Here is a 21,937-nt window from a genome sequence, read left to right on the forward strand (position 1 = left end):
GCGGCTTGGATGCAGACCCATTCACTTCAATGGGGCCGCAAAAGATGTGGACAGCACTCCGTGTGCTTTCCGCATCCGTTGCTCCGCAAAAAAAAAAAAAAAAAAGCTGTCCTATTCTTGTCTGTTTTGCTGACAAGAATAGGCAGTTATATTAATGGCTGTCTGCGCTGTTCCGCAAATTGTGGAACGACCTAATTGAAGCAATTCTTCAGGCAGGACGGTCTGTCGCCCTGTTTGTGCAGTTCTCCTGCAGCAGTTGACACAGCTGGGCACTACATCCAGCACAGCAGGGGTTAATAAGTGAGGAAGGCTCCCAGCTCTGGGCTGTGGGTGAGGAAAAGCTCCTGTTTATTGTTGGAAGGCATATTCTTTTTCCAGGCGAGAATCAGTAATCTCCAGCGTGCAGCCGCAATGTGCGTTGACTGAAGGCGAAGCCTTTCTTTTTCCTTTATACAGGGCTCTTTTGTAGCGGCAGGCTGACCCTGCTCCCAGCGGAGGGCAATGGGGGATGACAGGAGCAAGGCTAAACCCAGGGAAGGTATAAATAGGTTCCGCAGACTTCTTAACAAAATACTACCACAGGATCGCTGTTAAGATCTTTGTTAATACCCAGATTCCTGCCTGCGCCTCTGCATATCACTTCATCTGCTTATATTAATACTACTACTCATGCTCTGACCGTGTGAAGTACGCTGTGAAGAGGCACTAGCGCTGAATACAAAGGGTTGATTCACATTCTCGACATCGATTAACAACCAACTTATAAATGTAGTAAGGGCTTGTGATGCTGTGCGTTACAAATCTGCACTTCTAGGAGACATTGTATCAGGGCAAAGAATTGCTGGGCTACGGAAGGCGAGGACCGCCCCGAGCAGGAAGCAGTGGCACATTACAGTAGGTGCTGGTGCCATTCACACCACCAGAGATTGCTAGATGATACAATTATCACAAGAGGGCCTTTATTACACTTCTAGTTTGACTATGGGGCCAAACACATCAGACAAAAATCTGCTGAGAAAGATGGCATTTCAACCTGCCCAATACTCTTCCTGTTGGGAGATGAGCCTCTGCCTTCGTCTTTCAGCAGCTTGTTCCAATTTCCCCACTGCAATAAACCTGCACACTCGGCCATGATGAGCATGCATGTATATGGTAGAGTTGGCAGAAATAACGGTTGGCTGCCTGAGCATTCGGCCATCAGTTAAGTAATGTGAATGGCTGGCTTTCAGTTCATTCCAACAATCTTGAAACACCAGTCTTAAAGGGTGCCGACCTTGGGTGCTGGGGCCTCCAGAAAGTGCCAAGCAGATCGGCACTCTGCATATGGCACAGCAAGCCAGGCGCTTCTGTAACTTGAGAGATACGGCAGCAGTGTAGCTTCTTCCTCTACGGCTACTTTCACACCAGCGTTGAGAAAATGGATCCGTCCCCATTGACTTACATTGTCAGTCTTGCTCCACACCACATCGCAGACTGGAAAATGCTGCTTGCTACGGTTTGTTCTCCGGTATGCGGACGCAACGGAATGGAACGGAATGCATTCTGGTGACTCCGTTTCGTTCAGTTTTGTCCCCGTTGACAATGAATGGGGACAAAACGGAAGCATTTTCCTCTACTATTGAGGTCCTATGACGAAAATACTGGTGTGAAAGTAGCCTAAGCTGCAGCTCCCAGTCACTGCAATGAAAGCTACAGTAAACCTGGTCACTATCATGGAAACGGTGAGGTCAGACAACCCCTTTAAGAGAACTTCCCTTTTATTTCTAGGATATGTGGACCTAAATGTCACCAAGCAAAAAACACAAAAGCAACTTTGAAAATGTATGTGGGAAAAGTTAAAAGGGTTCTCCAGGAATTAAGAAAATTAAAATGCTTAAATATGTCTTATAAATATATTCCCAGATACTTTTCATTAGTTATAATGGCTCATTTTGTCTGGGGAGCGATCTTCAGGGAAATAAAATGGCTGCCATCCTATTAGTGCACACAGAACCAATCACACAGCAGGACAAGTTACCTCAGAGCTCCCTCGTCAGGGATTACGATTGTGAATACAGTTGATCTCCATGAAGTAGAGAGGAAGGACAGGATGCACTGTGGTAATGGAGACGGCATACAACATTACCCTCACCTCCTCTCTGTACCTCATGTCTCCTCATTTCTACAGCGATTCAGCTGAAGATCCTATCATCTCTGTATTCAGGACCATAATTCCTGACGAGCAGAGAGGACGAGGGAGCTCTTTACCTCCGACTTCTGAAGTAACTTGTCCTTGCTGTGTGAATAGGACAGGCAATGTGTGTACTAATAGGACGGTGGCCATTTTATTTCCCCTGATGATTTCTCCACCAACAAAACAAGCCATTATAACTAATGTTTATAATAAAGTAATATTTACGGAAAGTATTTTTATTTTCTTTATTCCTGGAGAACCCCTTTAATGATTGCAACAAATACAGTCACATTATCACAGTGAAAATAAAAATAAAAAGCTTCATATTTACAATGAGAACTAATCACAGAAACATTTTGCAGGAAATCCTACATAAAATCCAGTTATAGATATATATTTAGTCCTCGCCTGGCCTGAACCATCTGATGTTACACCACAGAATCTTAAACATCTAGGAAGTGGCCGTTTTCCAAGATGGCAGTCATCCAGCAGTGGTTACGTCTATAGATATCAGACTATATAATAACATACTATCCAGGACTGTATGCGGGCTGCTTGGGCTTTAGCCAGTGGGCAGCTACCTTTCTAGCCACAGGCCACTGATGTTCACATCTTGACAAAGAAGCTACTGATCAGCAGCATAATATTCCCAATCCAAACTCCCTCACCATAAGAGAATATGGTTACAGAACAAACCTTTGCCGAGTCCTAATTAAAGGGACCGGTTTGCACATCAAAGAGAAAAGAGCTATAAAGCCTCTCTATATAAGACCCCCTATGGGTCACAATGAATAACTATCATGTTAATAGGAATGTCTACGGATCAGTCCAAATATCAGGAACTAACGTGCACACAAATGCTCCTTTCCAATAACCTGCCCAAGTATAGGTGATGATGATCACTTGACAAACTAGCAAAGCAGTCCGATGAAGAGAGCTATACTTGCCTGGCCCTCCAGTCGGGCTCGATGGCTGTCTTCTCTGGACTTCTGGGCTCCGTTTGTCAACTTCTACATGGACAGGGTAACATGTGCTGGTGCGGCCGAGTGGCCTCTGTGGTCACGTGCCCAAAAGCAGCACGTCACTGCTGGGTCACATGTTACCTGGGGACACGTCAACGCTAAGGCCAATCATTGGCTGTGGTGATGCATGTAACCCCTTTCCACACAAAAGTTGAGAGACAAGGACTGGAAGACCAGTGAAGGCAGCCTAGGAGCCAAATAGAATGGAGGGGAGCAGGTAAGTATAGAGGTACCCCTGGGTGGGTGGGGGTTTAAAAAATAATCCTAAACAAACCATTCAATGACAAGTCAGAAAATATTTAAATGTGCAAATACCCTTTCATACAGTGCTGGCCCATGCAATATCTATGGCTAGATCTTTCTACTCCGCTCCAGTCTCAGGTCTGGTACTACAGCCTTTCATGTGGTTTCCTTCAAGCTGTGCCTTTATATCAAACATCAAAATAGCATCTTGTGGGTCTGGAGGTTCAGAACGTCTCGGATAAATGTGTGTCTCATTCTTTATTCTCCTTTGTGGGGTTCCTAGGAACTAGCTGAATAAAGGAAAATTTCCTAGAACAATGACCGGAGAAAATCAACAAATCCGGCAGCTCACTCACTCAGCCGTGTATGGACACAAGATGGTTGTTGGTGGAAAGTTGTATAAACCCTAATGCTTGCGGATACAAGAGCCGGAGGACAGAGGATATGATCCGAGTACAGGCTTTCTGAAGGAGTTCTCCGTTTTTTTGCTGCACAGTCTTATTTTCCTTCCCAGGATTTGAATAGGAGACAGCACAGTGAGTGCAGACTCCAGTCCCTCATCATGGTGGAGCCTATCCAGTGGCACTGGATGTAGAAAAGGGTTATCCTACAAGAAATGTCCACACTAGACATATGTCAAGCATTTCTCTACTGCCACATTAGGCTACTTCCACACTTGTGTTGTGAGGATCCGGCAGGCAGTTCCGACGCAGAAACTGCCTGCTGGATCTGGAAATCCGTATGCAAACAGATATCATTTGTAGACGGATCAAGATGCGGATCCATCTGTCTCTCCAGTGTCATCCGTAAAAACGGATCCGGTATTTATTATTTTCACATTTTTAAAGGTCTGTGTATGTGCAGACCAGAAGACCAGATCCGTCAATGAGGCAATTTTAATTCCAGATCCAGCACAAAAACATTTCAATGGAAATGAATGCCGGATCTAACGTGTTCTGGAATTCTGGATGGAGAAAATACAGCGGCATGCTGCGGTATTTTCTCTGGCCAAATACCATAAATGGGACTGAACTGATGCATCCTGAACGGATCGCTCTCCATTCAGAATGCATTAGGATAAAACTGATCATTTGTTTTCCGGTATTGACCCCTAGGACGGAACTTAATACCGGAAAACAATAACGCTAGTGTGAAAGTAGCCGTAGGCAGTTATTTGTATGAATGCATGTAGACCATGAACATACCGCCTGAATTACAGAAAGCTGCTATACAAAGTATGTTCATCCAGATGGGGCTTATATCATACTACATGGTTGATCATTATTGCAGCTTGATTCCTCAATGGACAACATGCGGCTCCGATCTACTAGACCACTGCTTCTTTTTACCACTGACTTTTATGCCCGAGCTGAGGGATGGAAGGGTGGAGATAATGTGCCACACCACACATATCCTGCTCAGCTCCTAAATGTAAGACTCCCTGCCAACACTAACAAACAGAAGCTTGTCTTATAGCTGCCACGAGCGGCTAGAGATACAGCCACTGATTCAACATGTCAGGGTGCATTAAAGGAAAGATCTGCAGATTTTGGCTGTGTGCGAGCATGATGAAACAATTACCTTGTGAGAGCTGTGTGCTATTCATTGTATGAACCCAACATGTGCTAAATACTGAGAAATGTCTTTTAAAGAACTAGAAAGATAAGGCTTATGCTGAAATCACAATGAGAAATGGCCCCCTTTATAAATCTTCATGCCAACATCTAAAGGTCCCCATACAAATTAATGTGCGGAACCCGCCGGGAAAGAAGGATGGGGTGAAATGAATATTTCAGCCAGATCCTTTTGTTCTCCCAGGAGATAAGCCATCACCAGAAGTGTTTGGCAGAGGCTTTCTCCAATCGTGTACGTGTATGGAGGAGTTGTTAGGATCGTTCAGCCAACAGCTACTGAATGTGTGTGCCCAGCTTCACATGTGGTCATACCACTTCACATGTGTATCATAACAGTAGACGGGTGTGATGTAATAGTATAGTCCGTCACATCTCTCCTCTGCACATTATGTAACATAAGACGGAAGAAAGCCCTCTGTCCATCCAGTTCGGCCTGTTATCCTGGACGCTGATCCAGAGGAAGGCAAAAACCCCTGTCAGGTAAAAGCCAATTTTCCTAATTTACTATCATGCATCAGAATAACTCCCTGGATCAACGACCCCTCTCTAGTAGCTATAGCCTGTAATATTATTACACTCCAGAAATACATCCAGGCCCCTCCAGAATGCACTACCCAAGCCTCCCATCTATCGAGGTGCATCTGTGCAGTCACTGGCACATGGCACTTAGGTAAGCAATGCTACAGATTTTGCACTTGGACTTTGAGAAAGGGATAGTCCCCAAGACGCCTATGTCGAATAGTTAAAAAGTGGGTGAACAGCAGCAACGTAAAGCTGAACAGTCATCGAGAAATTCATATCTTCATCATATTTTCAGTTTGGGAAAGAACAATTTGTCGGTTTAGAAGCCTACACTGGCACAATAGTTTCAGTTCTTCCTCAGCAGGGAATTGTACATTGCGATGGGTTCTGGGCCTCCAGCACCCCTGACTTGTATGATATATAGGGGCAGTGTAAAAGGATATGTGCTAGCCGTGGGGATTCCCAACAGTAGCTGCTATTAGACAGGGCTGGTGCCATGACCCTGTAGAAAATCCCTGTCCGCCGCCTGGGCCGATTTGTAACATTATAAGAGGCATCTGTTTTTTATATGTCTGTGTTTTAGTAGTAGAGCCGGTCGTCTGTAGCATGATTCACATGGGATTTGTATGAGAATAGGTATTAAAGGGAACCTGTCGGCAACTGTAGTGACAGACTCGCTGATTTGAGTGGTCTGTCACTTCTGTGACAGCAGTCAGTACTCCGTTGTGTGCGCCAATGGCAATCTATGAGAAATGCTTCTGTGTCCATTGCTTTTATTTTAAAGGTATCGTATTGTCAGAGCCTTATATACATTTTCTCTATAATTACAAGGTTTCTTATGATGGACATTATGGGAAAATAGAAGAAAGTAGAAAGCGTAATAAACAAGATATCACCATAGCACTGTACACATCGTAGCTGGTCTGCAGGGCCATAGTACAGGACACTAATATAGCTGACCGCTTAGATTTTACAGCTCTTACCATATATATTGTTTTATAGAGTTCTCTTGCTATACAGACAGTAACAGAGGATAAGAGAGTCCATTTGCCGTGCTAAAAGTCCAGACAAAGTGGAGGTTGAGACAGAACAGGAAGGATACATGGAGTGACATGTATCCAGAAAACCATTCACCCATTTTTTTCATTAAAAAATTACATAGAAGATTCAGATATAGGTTGTTAATATGTGATATAAAATGTTGATGGAGGAGTCCCTCTTAGCAATCTGAATAAGAATATCTTAATGTGACCAATAAGAGTAAGATGAGCTGCATCCGGATGTTCTATAAGAAACACATCCTTCTGATCTGCCAGTCTCCAATTCTACTGCAAATGTCAATGACATCATAATCGCCCAACGCAGCTCATGTGTAATCTAAATCCTCTTAAGATGGGGCCAGCTGCAGCCATACGCACCATCGAGGGATGGATTTGACACAGAAAATATCACTGACAGTCTGGTTTCTGGAACAAAGGGTTGGGTAAACCAACCATATAACCAGATTATGCACCATGATCTCCAGGAGTCTTCCACTTGGCAGCTTACCAGCAGCAGGAAGCAGTCGTCCTTGGCTGGCAATGGATATGCTCCAGTTCATGCTGAGTCCATGTACAGAGGCTCTCAGCAGATATCAGGGTGATTGTGCATAATGCAAGGCATATGCAGTCTGTGAGGGAGCCAATGAGAAATGCTTTCCTTTCGTCCAGGATGTTTGTACAGATGGTTTATTTTTTAATATTTCAAATCAACTTGTGAAACTCAAAGACTAAGGAATGCCCGGTAATATTCTTTTCTCGATCTTCATCCAAGTCTACATTGAACCAGTGGAGTATCAGTGGTGATTGCCAATACAACCATGAGCAGACTCTACATTATAACACGGGTACAGCACAGTGCGGCCAGCACAACTGGGCAGGAGGGAGTGCCATCGACAACCCTTACCCAGGAAACTCCATTCAAACACTATACAGAGTACTACAAAGTATGGAGTGTGTGTAACAATAATGGCCATAGGGAAAACTCCTGTAGGTATCAGGATATGGCACTTGCTTCACTAGTGAAGAGTCAGGGCTGGGACGGGGAAGGTGTAGTGCGGCTTTTACACAAATATTTTAATAGTTCACAAGGTGACATTTTCTGTTGTCAGAACTTCAGTGTAGCCACGCTATGTCTGCCTCCCATTGCTCTTAATAGAATGCAGTGCAGCAGCTGGCGAGTCTAAAGCCACGACCACACCACGGAGGGACATGGCCGCTCAGTTTGGCTCCACTCAATGGAGATAACCTGGGAGTAGGTCAGTGGCACACAAAGTGAAGAACCACGGCAGAAACCGGTGTGAACGTACCAGGGGCTACCTGCTGGGGAGGTTACGGTCTTCCCAAACATTGCATGTCTTCAGAGGGATGCAATCTCTCCAGTCAGTGAGGGATGATCAGAGCAGCCTCCCGCAGGAAGAGACAGCGGCTCATTTAGGAGGCTCTCATGCAGCTACACATTACTCAGATGTCTCTTGCTGGCATCTTCTCCTACTTACTGAGGGAACAATGTCACTCCCAATTATACAGTCACATCTAGCAGGAATCCAGGTGGATTTATGCGTTAAAGCACTCGGTATGAAGATTTGGCATCAGATGAGTGCAAGTTTGTGTGCGCATTCAGTATGGTTTCTGAGAAGCTCTAGGCCATGGCCGACGCGCCACACGGTTTATCAGATTACAATGCATGCACTAATCCACCTGTATAGTGTCAACCTGAAAGAAAGACCAGATTCAGCACTTCAAGGGGTTATGCCGACACAGCCTCTTCAAACAGCTGAACGTCAGGGGTCCCAAAGGTCAGACCATAGTCCATCGGATATCGATGGTCTATCTGAGGATAGATCATCAATATCGAATTCCCGGATAACCCCATTAACCCTTCTTAGACTATGACAATGAAAAAGTGTTTATGCTGGCTTATTAAAGTGTGAGGACACTGAAAATCCAGCTTCCAGAAATATTTTCCATTATTTCATACCGCCTTCGTACCTCAAAGCTGCTGCATTTGGTCATATATGTAGTGAGTCGGAAACGCAAGTTTTTTGTGGCTGCCAACAGTCTACGGTTTCAGAGGAATGTAAGTGGAAGCAAATGGTTTAGTGGAAATGACATTCACAGGGCTACTTAACCTTTTAGTGCCCACCTCCATCACTGTACAGATGTGTATAGAATAGTCATACACAGACTGTAGCAGCACATAATAATGTCAGGGAATTTCTAGCAGCTTGCTAATATAATTGTAATATTCCGGTTGCTCCCTTTAGCTGAGAGACACTTCCAGCAGCATGCATGCAGAAATGTGCCCAGTCTATATATGTGACTGGATGCAAACAGCCTGTTACACAATAACTGGGGGCCAGTTGAGATATACACAGGAATATATTTCCATGGTGGCCACATACTAGCCCTTTCATAATATAATATTTGTAATATGCCTCTTTCTTCACCTACCCCATGCTCTAATCATCCACTCTCAATTCACAGCTAAAATCAATCTTGAGAGACCAGACAGCTCGCTGAGACATCAGGTTACAGCTGCTGCCCATAGAGGTCTATGGAGAGAGAAGGAGGCACTGCTGGAGGATGACAGAGGCACAGACATGCTGCTGTTGGCTATAGTAAGTTTGTCTCACTTCTACACTGCTCAGTATTGCTGCATGATGCTTCCAGGGATGTGCTACTGAGAGACTGGACAGGGTCTCCTCTTATATGCGTGTGCTGTATACGGGGGACATCGAAGCAGCTAGTCTATACCCACTAGTGCAGCCTGTCCCGGCATTAAATAGCAGCTTGCTGGGGATATTATAAATGTTCATTTTATGGTCTACAGAAGATCTGAAGCAATGTCAAAGATATTATTTTACAGAGTAGTAGGATGTTTAGAGCTGTTGGAAAGTCAACATACTCGGAAACACCATAAAAAAAAACATACATAAAACAAAAATGACAAACTCCTCTGGTGGTATAGCATACAATACTCCATAGGAGCAAAAGAAGAGGAATTCACCTCCCAGCGAGGTGTTCAGAGACTCCAACGTCTACTGCATCCAACTGAGAAGCCACCATCTTATCTCTGTGTCACTCTATGGTCGGTCAAAGTTATTTCTAATCATTAAAGATGGGAATCTCCTAAGCAATTAATACCACAATAAATTCAAAGATGAGCGGATTCCATTGGTTAGGGGACTACTGCCAGGACATGGGACGGACCAGGTTTCCGGCGCCCTGCCTTAACGGCATGATGTCACAAAGATGGCCATAAAATCCATAGACTGATTTCCCTGCAGTGTTTACACAGATGGCAGAATATAAAGCGCGGATGTCAGAGTCTTCATTAGGCTGACACCAACCCTGCATAATTCACCTGGGGGGTTCCTCTCTGGTTTTGGGTAATTAACTGCTTGGCTACTAGTGAAATCATTAATAGAATACAGACTATTTACCCCAATGAGAGTTATTGTGTAGAACTCAATTTGGATACGATTTCTAATCAAGTTAATGTTATTCCACAGAACAAAACGGGGGGGGGGGGGGGGGTTCACGTCAAGAAGTCAAGAACCAGTTCAGGAAACAAATACCGTCATTCATTTTATAAGTAGACGAGCGGGTGTCCGAGTTGTGGCGCTCAGACGACTGCTGTGGCCTCCGCACGCTGTATCTTGCACACTGCCTTGGTATTGTATTCTAGGCCTATTAACTTGAATAGGACTGAGCTGCACACATGAGCGATGAAAGTGATGTCTGCCATCAACAGGGTGCCACGTCCTCTTCAAAATGCTGATCTTTGGGGGTGTCCGAGAATAGGTCACTAATATTTTGAACAAAATTATTTTAATACAAGTACAATTTGTCAGTTTATATTTATAGTCAGCGTAATCAATAAAATGTACACATACTAAAGCAGCTGACAAAATATATCAAAGAGTTAAATGAGCCAATCTCGCCGAATACATTTGGCCCCATCATTACCAATGTGAGCTCTTCAGGAGTTTAGAATCTGCTCTGGGCGTCTTCTTCATGACAGGAAAGTTCTAGGCAGATCGGCTCTGTTCCTAGACTACCTTTGAATCCTCATATGTATTGTGTTAAACCAACCATTTTGATAAAAAAAAAATGGCCCAAGAAAGTTAGAAAGATAATTATTTTACCATAACAAGCATTAACATATAATTATTTTACATGCTTAACCCAAGAAGCTAACAATCTATTTCAGGGTTGCAAACTGGAGGTTGAAATTGGTCATAAAACAGAATGGGCCACATCAAAGCTCCCAGATCTGCAAGCTCATTCTTTCTGTGTCCTGTGATTACAAGTGTCTATTCTAGTTGTCAGATGTGGCCACGTTTATTTTCATCTCCGAATTACTGATAGGGAGGGGTGCGGCTGCATGTGCTGAAACTTAGAATTCAAGAGCTCAAAATATGGGGTTAGGGATGTATGCCGACTTCTGTCCCTTCATGCTGTTGTCTAGAGGATTATGAATGATACTCTTACAGATGTTGGGCCACAGATCTGCTGACTTGTAATTTACAACTTCAACCAAAACTCAACCTTAGTAACATCTTCATAGCATAAGGTTTTGGAAACAATATGTAAGCGCTCACCAGAATGCAAATCTAAGGCTCTATATATGCAGCGTCTGAAGGGTCCACCTGAGGACTTAGCAACAGAAACATATTAGCTAGGTGGCAGGTTAATAGTCGGATTGGTATGGGAAAAGCTTGGCTTAGAAAGACCATTTCCAAATATTCTATTTTGAGTTCACAGTCTAAGGCTACTTTCACACTGGCGTTTTGGCTTTCCGTTTGTGAGATCCGTTCAGGACTCAGCGTCCAAAATAGATCAATGCCCTAATGCATTCTGAATGGAAAAGGATCAGTTTGCCTCCGATCCGTCTCCATTCCGCTTTGGAGGCGAACACCAAAACGCTGCTTGCAGATGAAACTGAGCTAAACGGATCCGTCCTGGCACACAATGTAAGTCAATGGGGATGGATCCGTTTTCTCTGTCACAATAGAAAACTGATCCGTCCCCCATTGACTTTCAATGGTGTTCAAGACGGATCCGTTATAGCTATGGAAGACATAACACAACCGGATCTGTTCATGACTGATGCATGAGGTTGTATTATTGTAACGGAAGCATTTTTTGCAGATACATGACGGATCCGCAAAAAACACTAGTGTTAAAGTAGCCTTAGCCTCCCAATCAGGACCTTCACTGGAGGACCTAGCACTGCACTCCATTACAAAGACTACCCTGTGAACAGCTTCAAACTTTTGGAAAACATTCTGCAGTTGACACTGGTAGTCCCAAAGTAGCCAAAAGTACAATGACATCAATGATCTCTTAAAGGGATTCTGTCACCTCCCCTAAGCCAAAAAACGATTTTAAAGCAGCCATGAAGCACAGCTTACCTGGATTAGGCTGTGCTCTTTTATCTTGAAATCCGTCCAGCAGTTACTGCAAAAAACGACTTTGATTGATATGTAAATGCATCCTGAAGGTGCCCAGAGGGGCGTTTTTTTCTTCTTAGTGAGCCCAGTACCGCCCCTCTTACAGTGCCCAGCCCGCCTTCCTTGTACTGTCTAACCGCCGCCTCCAGCCTGCCACAGCCTCTCCTCCCCCTCCCTCACGCCGAACGAACTCTCGCACAGGCGCAGTACCCACTGAGGGCTGCGCCTGTGCGATCAGCAGGAGACTGAGGGCGGCAGCTTCATCTTCGTCACTGGGCATGCGCCGAGCCCAGTGACGTCCGATGTTCGCTCTTTCCCTCAGTCAGCCTGGTAGGAAGCGCAGAGGATTGCCGATCGGCTGCTGCACCCTGCGCTTTCTCCAGTCTGCCTGACACAGTGAAGACGGCCAGCGATTTCTTTCCCCACCCTCCCTTCAGGAAAGAAATAAGTATTTGTTGGGGCAAATTAGGTATTATTATAAGTAAAGCTGTATTGTATTTAGCCGATCGGCAATCCTCCTGCTGATCGCACAGGCGCAGCAGCCCTCAGTGGGTACTGCGCCTGTGCGAGAGTTCGTTCGGCGTGAGGGAGGGGGAGGAGAGGCTGTGGCAGGCTGGAGGCGGCGGTTAGACAGTACAAGGAAGGCGGGCTGGGCACTGTAAGAGGGGCGGTACTGGGCTCACTAAGAAGAAAAAAACGCCCCTCTGGGCACCTTCAGGATGCATTTACATATCAATCAAAGTCGTTTTTTGCAGTAACTGCTGGACGGATTTCAAGATAAAAGAGCACAGCCTAATCCAGGTAAGCTGTGCTTCATGGCTGCTTTAAAATCGTTTTTTGGCTTAGGGGAGGTGACAGAATCCCTTTAACCCAGTCATGGATGCAACGTGTGGAGTGAAAACTACACTCTGAAAACAGGGTGACAGCCCGGTGCCAAGGCTAGGCACATCACTGACACAGCTGCCCCACAGCAGCTATGTAAACGTGCATCAACAAACTTCATACACTTCTAAACTCATTCCTGGTCCATCAGATACATCCCTGTCTGTTAGGCCTTATGCACACGGCCATTATTTGGGTCAGCATCCAAGCCGCCGATTTTGCGGCTCGGATGCGGACCCATTCTCTTCAATGGGGCCGCAAAAGATGTGGACAGCACTCAGTGTGCTGTCCACATCCGTTGCTCCGTTCCGTGGCCCCGCAAAACAAAAAATATATACAATATGTCCTATTCTTGTCCGTTTTGCGGACAAGAATAGGCATTTCTACAATGGGCCACCCGTTCCGCAAATTGCGGAAGGCACACGGGCGGCTTCAGTTTTTCCGCAGTTTGCTGACCACGAAAAACAGAACGGTCACGTGTATGAGGCCTAAGATACATGTCCTGCTACCATTCGTTCGCTATTCTGAAATAATTCATGAATCTAAAGACGGAGAAAGAAACCCATTTTCAGTTAATGTTTCAGTATTCCCGCATGAGGCGATCGAGCCAGAAACATGCCACAATAGCAGAATGTATGTGCGCTCCCCTCACATGAGTAAGAACACACCGCAATTTCTGATGTCCCATAGGAAATGCTGTGAGAGAGAATATGCTGGCTCTGCTTGCAGTATGCGGTGATACATGAGTATCTGTCATGTCATATCACTCAGATCGCTCCTCCATCTTTTCTGACATCTTCAGTTTGATGGCAAAGAAATCTGTGCTCGTGAGAAACCTCATGTACCACTGTGGACCTTACTTGCACAGGGGATGCCTGACCTCATGCACACAGATTAGAACTTCTTTTCCATTGAGAAGGGGGTCATCATCAGATAACTACTGTGCCTTTCTATAAAAAGTCTTGGTTCAAGAGCTTTATGGCAATGCCTGGGCTGTCAGTGTGTATTACAGACATCATTTCAGCAGCACTGTCCTCACATGAATTGCATACCCGTACATCAAAAGGACTGTTCATCTATGGGGGCCTTTCCGGTAGACCCCCAGCATGGCTAGACCTGCAGAGGGAGTTGTACTTAGCTGATCCGAGACACTGGGTTCCAGCTCCTTCGCTGCAGGTCTCAGATCTAAACACGTCAACATCCAGATTGACGTAAGTCATGTGGCTGCTCCAGAAGTGTCATGTCTTCCCTGCATCACGTGACCCAGTGGCATGGGGGGAGGGACGACATGTCACCACTGTAGTCAGTCCGCGGCTGCAGTGGAGAATCTTGATGCATGGAGACCTGAAAGCTGCAGCAGTGCAGAAGAGCAAAGGAGCCAGAAGCCACGATCACTTACGTATGAATCCCTCCGCAGGTCCGGCCACACTGTCCTGAGGTCCCCCAGGGGAGAAAAAACCCTTTCAAAGGGTTTCTGAGATCATTCAATAAAAAGGCAATGAGCAGGATGCTCTGTATCTGCAGGGCTACTCATGTATCACTGTACATAACGGCCCAAAATCAGGGTGACAGATTCCATTTCAAGAGCAGCTGTAAGTTTTTTTTTTTTTTTTTTGCTAATGGGACGGAGATGGGGAACATTTTTCTAACACAGGTTTATTTAGAGAACTTCTACATTTATAGTAGAAAATTTTCCTAGAAATGTCTCTTAGCAGCTCTCTAAATGAGCGCTACCAAGGCACATCCATCTTCTTAGTAGAGTCCTGTGAAGACGGACTGGGAGCAGCTGCCCCCATAGTGTACACCATCTCCCTGATCATCGTGGCCCGGCGTGCTGAGTAACCTGCTGCCACAGTAGAGCGGGCAGTAAGCTACTCTACCGTATACAGGGACAGTTCTATACTGCGCGCTGTCATCCATCTCCCAGCAGAATCACTCACTGACGGCGCTGGCCACGCTGATCATCGTGGCCCGGCGTGCTGAGTAACCTGCTGCCACAGTAGAGCGGGCAGTAAGCTACTCTACCGTATACAGGGACAGTTCTATACTGCGCGCTGTCATCCATCTCCCAGCAGAATCACTCACTGACGGCGCTGGCCACGCTGATCATCGTGGCCCGGCGTGCTGAGTAACCTGCTGCCACAGTAGAGCGGGCAGTAAGCTACTCTACCGTATACAGGGACAGTTCTATACTGCGCGCTGTCATTCATCTCCCAGCAGAATCACTCACTGACGGCGCTGGCCACGCTGATCATCGTGGCCCGGCGTGCTGAGTAACCTGCTGCCACAGTAGAGCGGGCAGTAAGCTACTCTACCGTATACAGGGACAGTTCTATACTGCGCGCTGTCATCCATCTCCCAGCAGAATCACTCACTGACGGCGCTGGCCACGCTGATCATCGTGGCCCGGCGTGCTGAGTAACCTGCTGCCACAGTAGAGCGGGCAGTAAGCTACTCTACCGTATACAGGGACAGTTCTATACTGCGCGCTGTCATTCATCTCCCAGCAGAATCACTCACTGACGGCGCTGGCCACGCTGATCATCGTGGCCCGGCGTGCTGAGTAACCTGCTGCCACAGTAGAGCGGGCAGTAAGCTACTCTACCGTATACAGGGACAGTTCTATACTGCGCGCTGTCATCCATCTCCCAGCAGAATCACTCACTGACGGCGCTGGCCACGCTGATCATCGTGGCCCGGCGTGCTGAGTAACCTGCTGCCACAGTAGAGCGGGCAGTAAGCTACTCTACCGTATACAGGGACAGTTCTATACTGCGCGCTGTCATCCATCTCCCAGCAGAATCACTCACTGACGGCGCTGGCCACGCTGATCATCGTGGCCCGGCGTGCTGAGTAACCTGCTGCCACAGTAGAGCGGGCAGTAAGCTACTCTACCGTATACAGGGACAGTTCTATACTGCGCGCTGTCATCCATCTCCCAGCAGAATCACTCACTGACGGCGCTGGCCACGCTGATCATCGTGGCCCGGCGTGCTGAGTAACCTGCTGCCACAGTAGAGCGGGCAGTAAGCTACTCTACCGTATACAGGGACAGTTCTATACTGCGCGCTGTCATCCATCTCCCAGCAGAATCACTCACTGACGGCGCTGGCCACGCTGATCATCGTGGCCCGGCGTGCTGAGTAACCTGCTGCCACAGTAGAGCGGGCAGTAAGCTACTCTACCGTATACAGGGACAGTTCTATACTGCCCGCTGTCATCCATCTCCCAGCAGAATCACTCACTGACGGCGCTGGCCACGCTGATCATCGTGGCCCGGCGTGCTGAGTAACCTGCTGCCACAGTAGAGCGGGCAGTAAGCTACTCTACCGTATACAGGGACAGTTCTATACTGCGCGCTGTCATCCATCTCCCAGCAGAATCACTCACTGACGGCGCTGGCCATGCTGATCATTGAGAAACAGCAGGGACATATATATATATATATATTTAGGGTATAGATATTAATATACTGTATACTATCCCAGCCTGTCTATACATTCAGTACTGCATTATACTGTACTAGGAAGACAGATTTGCCTTAGTATTGCTCATTTTGAGAGCTGGGCAAATATGTAGGCACATTTTCTACTATAAATGTACAAGTTCTCTAAATAAACTATATACAAAAATTTTTCTCTATCACTGTCCCTAAACATTAGCAAAAAGGATATAAACCAGGACAGTCACACTTTGAATGAAATTAAGCTGTATTTACCTTTAGTTTCCTGCTCATAACAACAAAACACTATCCAAGAAACAGATAAACTGAGCCCATTCAGTGTACAGATGTTAGTCTGTGCTCTTTTCAGACAATACCAGTGCCGTGCTGATGAGCCACGCTCTGTACATAGCACATACCAGCTGTCAGCTCCTCCTATCTCCCAATGCACAGATGAGGCAGGTACCAATTTCACAATAATTACATGGAGTATACACTGCTGATGACAATTTGCTCACAGGGAAGAATTTAGGATGCTAAACATGGGCTTCTATAGAAAACAACGTCCCACTTAGGAAAACACAAGATGAAGGTAGGGTTTTGGGAACACCAGAAGGCCTGAGCCTGAAAATGACTCCACATTAGTCTAGGTTACCAAAGACAATCAGGAGCAGACCAAGGGTTGAAGAAAGCAGCACAGACACCTGTGCCACAGGTTCGCCACCACCACAGAGAGGGCTCTGAGTGCCCCTCTGGCACCTGTGCCACCACCACAGAGAGGGCTCTGAGTGCCCCCCCTGGCACCTGTGCCACAGGTTCGCCACTACCACAGAGAGGGCTCCGAGTGCCCCCCCAGCACCTGTGCCACAGGTTCGCCACCACCACAGAGAGGGCTTTGAGTGCCCCATCTGTCACCACCACAGAGAGGGCTCTGAGTGCCCCCCCGGCACCTGTGCCACAGGTTCGCCACCACCACAGAGAAGGCTTTGAGTGCCCCATCTGGCACCTGTGCCATAGGTTCACCTCACCTAGTTCAACTATTCTGTAAAGTCAGCAGAAAGCAGAGGCACATAGAGATCTCTATATCCCACCCATCACCTTCTTCATATAGACGCTATATATTTGCCACCTCCACACAAAGTGGAGGGCCCTGGGAGCTCGCCCACTCTCTGCAAAGATTCTACTGTATCTTCATTTAGTTCCTGTGTTTGCACATCTGTTAGTTGTGAAGAGTCCTTCACAGAGAACATGTGAGGAGATGCTTTCATCCCTCAGCCCAGTGAGAGAGATAAATCAAGCTGAAATGGTCACATAAAATATGCAGCTAAATAACATGCTCCAGGGAGCCCAGAAATGTCAACCTTTTCCTGCCTTTTATCTGAGAATGCTGCTGGAGAGATGAGGACTCTTCCTGGCTGGATCAAGACTTTTTGATTTAAAAGTAGAAAAAAAAGAGTCTAAGGCTACTTTCACACTTGCGGCAGAGGATTCCGGCAGGCAGTTCTGTCGCTGGAACTGCCTGCCGGATCAGTCAAAACGTATGCCAACTGATGGCATTTGTAAGACTGATCAGGATCCTGATCCGTCTTAGGCTACTTTCACACTTACGGCAGGACGGATCCGACAGGCTGTTCACCATGTAGATTCCGTCCTGCGGCTATTTCGCCGTGCCGCCAGACCGCCGCTCCGTCCCCATTGACTGTAATGGGGACGGGGGCGGAGCTCCGGCGCAGCACGGGCAAAGCTACCAGACTAAAAAGCCTGACAAGCAGTAATTTTAGTCCGGCGGCCTTTCGCCGTGCACCACCATGCCGGAGCTCCGCCCCCGTCCCCATTATAGTCAATGCGGGCGGAGCGGTGGTCCGGCGGCACGGCGAAATAGCCGCAGGACTGATCAGACATGGTGAACAGCCTGTCGGATCCGTCCTGCCGCAAGTGTGAAAGTAGCCTTACAAATGCATTGAAATACCGGATCAGTCTTTCCGATGTCATCCAGAAAAAACGGATCCAGCAATTTTTTATTTTTTTTTCTCTTTTTTTTTTTGGCCTGCGCATGTATTTTAAATACATTCCTATGGAGGGGGAAAAAACCGCCAGATCCGGCATTCAGGCAAGTGTTCAGTTTTTTGGGCCGGAGATAAAACCGTAGCATGCTGCGGTATTATTTCCGTCCTGAAGAGTCAAAAAGACTGAACTGAAGACGTCCTGATGCATCCTGAACGGATCGCTCTCCATTCAGAATCCATGGGAATATGCCTGATCAGTTCTTTTCTGGTATAGAGCCCCTAGGATGGAACTCGGTGCCGGAAAAGAAAAACGCTAGTGTGAAAGTACCCTAACAGGCAGCTAAATTATTAACTATAATTATCATGAGGGTATTCAGAAGCAGAAGCTTCACACCCGATGCACATACAACAAACCATTAATGGTAACACAGTGTATGCTATAGCCCTTAGGCTGGGTTCACACCTGAGGCAAGAACCAATGATTCCCTATGGGAATGGTTCTCACCTGAGCGTTTTACAGCGCGTACGATCGCGCTGTAAAACGCCCGACGCCCCAAGAAGTACATGAGCTTCTTTGGGGCGTCTTGTCGCGCGTTCCCATACATAGACTTTAGCGGGAACGCGCGACAATGGGAGTTCGATTGTCTCTGTATGCGCGATTGCAAACGCCCGTACAATCGCGCATACAGAGCGCTCCATCGCGAACGCTCAGGTCTGAACCCAGCGTAATGGCTAAGGCCCCGTGGACAAAATCAAGCAGGACTCATTAAGCCTTGGTGGCTCAAAACAGCTACAACCAGGAGAGGTAAAGGCAGGTGCACACAGGGCCTGAAGCAATGTCAGCAATGCTGCCCCCTGAGCACTGTATTTTCAGATATGCTGCTGCGGCAAGCACAGGAGAAGGTCACATGAAGCCACCACACAGTTATTCCAGTAAGATTAATAAAACTTCATTTTTCACCAGCGACATCATCGTGTAGTCTCAGGGGCTGAAAGCAGTGACTGCTCACAAAGCTGAGTGCTCATTCCAGCGTTTCACAGGAGGCTACAGGTCTGCAGTGCAGGATAGGAGAGACATTTGTGCCACTGCGGTTAGCTCACATGATTGTCTACAATGGACTGTAAGAATACAATCCTGAAACAATATATATATATATATATATATATCTATATAATCGCTGAGTTGTCCCATGAAGTTACAGGCCGAGGTGCTCAACCTAGAGGTGCGTTCTCAAAGCTAATCAGTCTAAACAACCATATAACTCACAGTACTCGAGGGGGTCCAGGGGATACAAGATAAACTCAAGACATGCCAAGGAAGCCCGACTGATGGAAAGCCCACAGCCACTGACACATGGACTCTGCAGACTGAGTATCTTTATTCACTCAATGCATTTTGCGGATTTAATCCTCTTAAACAAAATTATTTAAATATTTGTACGATCCGCCCTGTGGTGTTGGATTGGTGAATATTCCCCAGGCAGAGCGCCCCTTCCACTTTGGGTCTACAGCTGATGAAATTACAGTGCCCGCCTGCAGTACCAAGTGGTGGGTCCACAACCATTTCCTTGTTTCTTGAATTTTACTCAAACTGTTTGTGCTTATTCCTACTCCTCTGGCGCCTCAAAGAGGTATTTTATCGGAACTATACCTCTCTTTTATTCTTTTACTTTTTTATTCAAGAACAGGTATTTACATAGCGCCACCTTGAGTTTTTATTTCCCTAACTTCTCTGTGCAGGTCTCTGAGGTGGTCGCACATGCTCAGTTCCATTCTTCCAGCAGCCATATCTACTGTTAGGCCCCTTTCACACAGGCGAGTATTCCGCGCAGATGTGATGAGTGAGGTGAACGCATTGAACCCACACTGAATCCTGACCCATTCATTTCTATGGGGCTGTGCACACGAGCGGTGATTTTCACGCATCACTTGTACATTGCCTGAAAATAGCAGTATGCTCCTCTTTGTGCATTTTTCACGTAACACAGGCCGCATAGAAATGAATGGTGCAAGCAAGTGCGGATGTGGTGCGATTTTCACGCACGGTTGCTAGGAGACTATCACGATCGGCGTGACTATCACATACGTGACACAGAGGGAGGGAAAGAGGAAGGCCCTGCCCAAGTGAGAGGGAAGGTGGTGACCCCTGACTCACCTTGCGGCTGGCACCTGGCTGCCCTGACGTCCCTAGACGGGTTCCTCACCCGTACGCCGATCACGTGCCTAAAACCCTGGCTTTCCCTAAGATGAGCCCTAGATAGTGAACAGGGCGGTGGGAACACTAGTCCGCACCGCTAGCTCTAAAGGAAAACACCAAGGGGAGGACAGACAATACAGACTAAACATATACTCCCAGGTGGGCGACAACAGGAGACAACAAAAAGCCCAACAGGGATCCGGAGGGTAGCACTCTGGAACAACAACCAGGATTCACAGCTCCAGTGGGTCAGTATAGATGTCCAGGCAGGAAGCTCTATAACTGGCAACTAGAGAAGTGGGAGAGGAGAATATAAGGAGGTTGGGAGTGGCAGACAAGAAACAGCTGAGGAGGAGAAGCTACGGATCCCTGAGTGAGACAAAAAGGATTGCAAGGCAAACAGAAAACAATCACTAAGAAACAACGTGATCTTTAGACATAGAGCGCGCAGCCACACGCTGCGACTTCCTGACCCCGGGTATAACGGAGTCAGACGTGGCTCTTGACACCCTCGTGACAGAGACGATCGGGATGGAGATCATTATTATTTTCCCTTATAACATGGTTATAAGGGAAAATAATAGCATTCTGAATACAGAATGCATAGTACAATAGCGCTGGAGGGGTTAAAAAAATAAAATAATTTAACTCACCTTAATCCACTTGATCGCGCAGCAGCTTCTCTTCTGTCTTCATCTTTGCTGTGTGCAGGAAAAGGACCTGTGGCGACTGGTAAAAGATCATGTGACGGACCATGTGATGACTGGAGTGACGTCACCACAGGTACTTTTCCTGCACACAGCAAAGAAGAAGTCAGAAGAGATGCCGGCTGCGCGATCAAGTGGATTAAAGGGACACTGACAGGCCCTATAAACATATTTAGTTATTCCTATCCAGTCATAGATCTATTAAAGTGTATTCCAATGATATAAGAGTACCCCCTGTCCGCATTGTAAACCATGTAAAAACAACTTTATATTCATCTGTCAATCACATTTCTTTATGCCCAAGGGGCGTTTTTTCTCATACCTTTGTGCCCAGCCGCGCCTGAACTGTCGATTCCTACCGCCGCCCAGCTTATTATTATTCACTGTGCTGGGCGGCTCTTACATTCCTCGATCCTGTCAGTTCCCACGCATGCCCGATAGATACTTATCAGAAATTCAGATGGTTAATGCGCCTGTGCCGGCCAAGAAACTCTTCTCTCCGCTGACAGGATCGGGGAATGTAAGAGCCGCCCAGCGCAGTGAATAATAATGAGCTGGGCAGCGCTAGGAATCGACAGTTCAGGCGCGGCTGGGCACAAAGGTATGAGAAAAA

The 21,937-nt window shown here is 46.6% G+C and overlaps 1 protein-coding gene across 1 annotated transcript in view; it reads left to right on the forward strand.

Annotated features, from left to right (window-relative positions):
- The window catches only part of ZNF469 (zinc finger protein 469), a 425,851-nt gene that overhangs the window by 345,190 nt on the left and 58,724 nt on the right, over nucleotides 1-21,937 (forward strand). The window contains exon 4 of the mRNA XM_044270254.1: nucleotides 9,119-9,252. The gene's annotated coding sequence lies outside the window, so the exon portion shown is untranslated. The remainder of the gene's footprint in view (nucleotides 1-9,118; nucleotides 9,253-21,937) is intronic.

The sequence above is a fragment of the Bufo gargarizans genome, chromosome 10, assembly GCF_014858855.1.
Source record: "Bufo gargarizans isolate SCDJY-AF-19 chromosome 10, ASM1485885v1, whole genome shotgun sequence".
Taxonomy (NCBI): domain Eukaryota; kingdom Metazoa; phylum Chordata; class Amphibia; order Anura; family Bufonidae; genus Bufo; species Bufo gargarizans.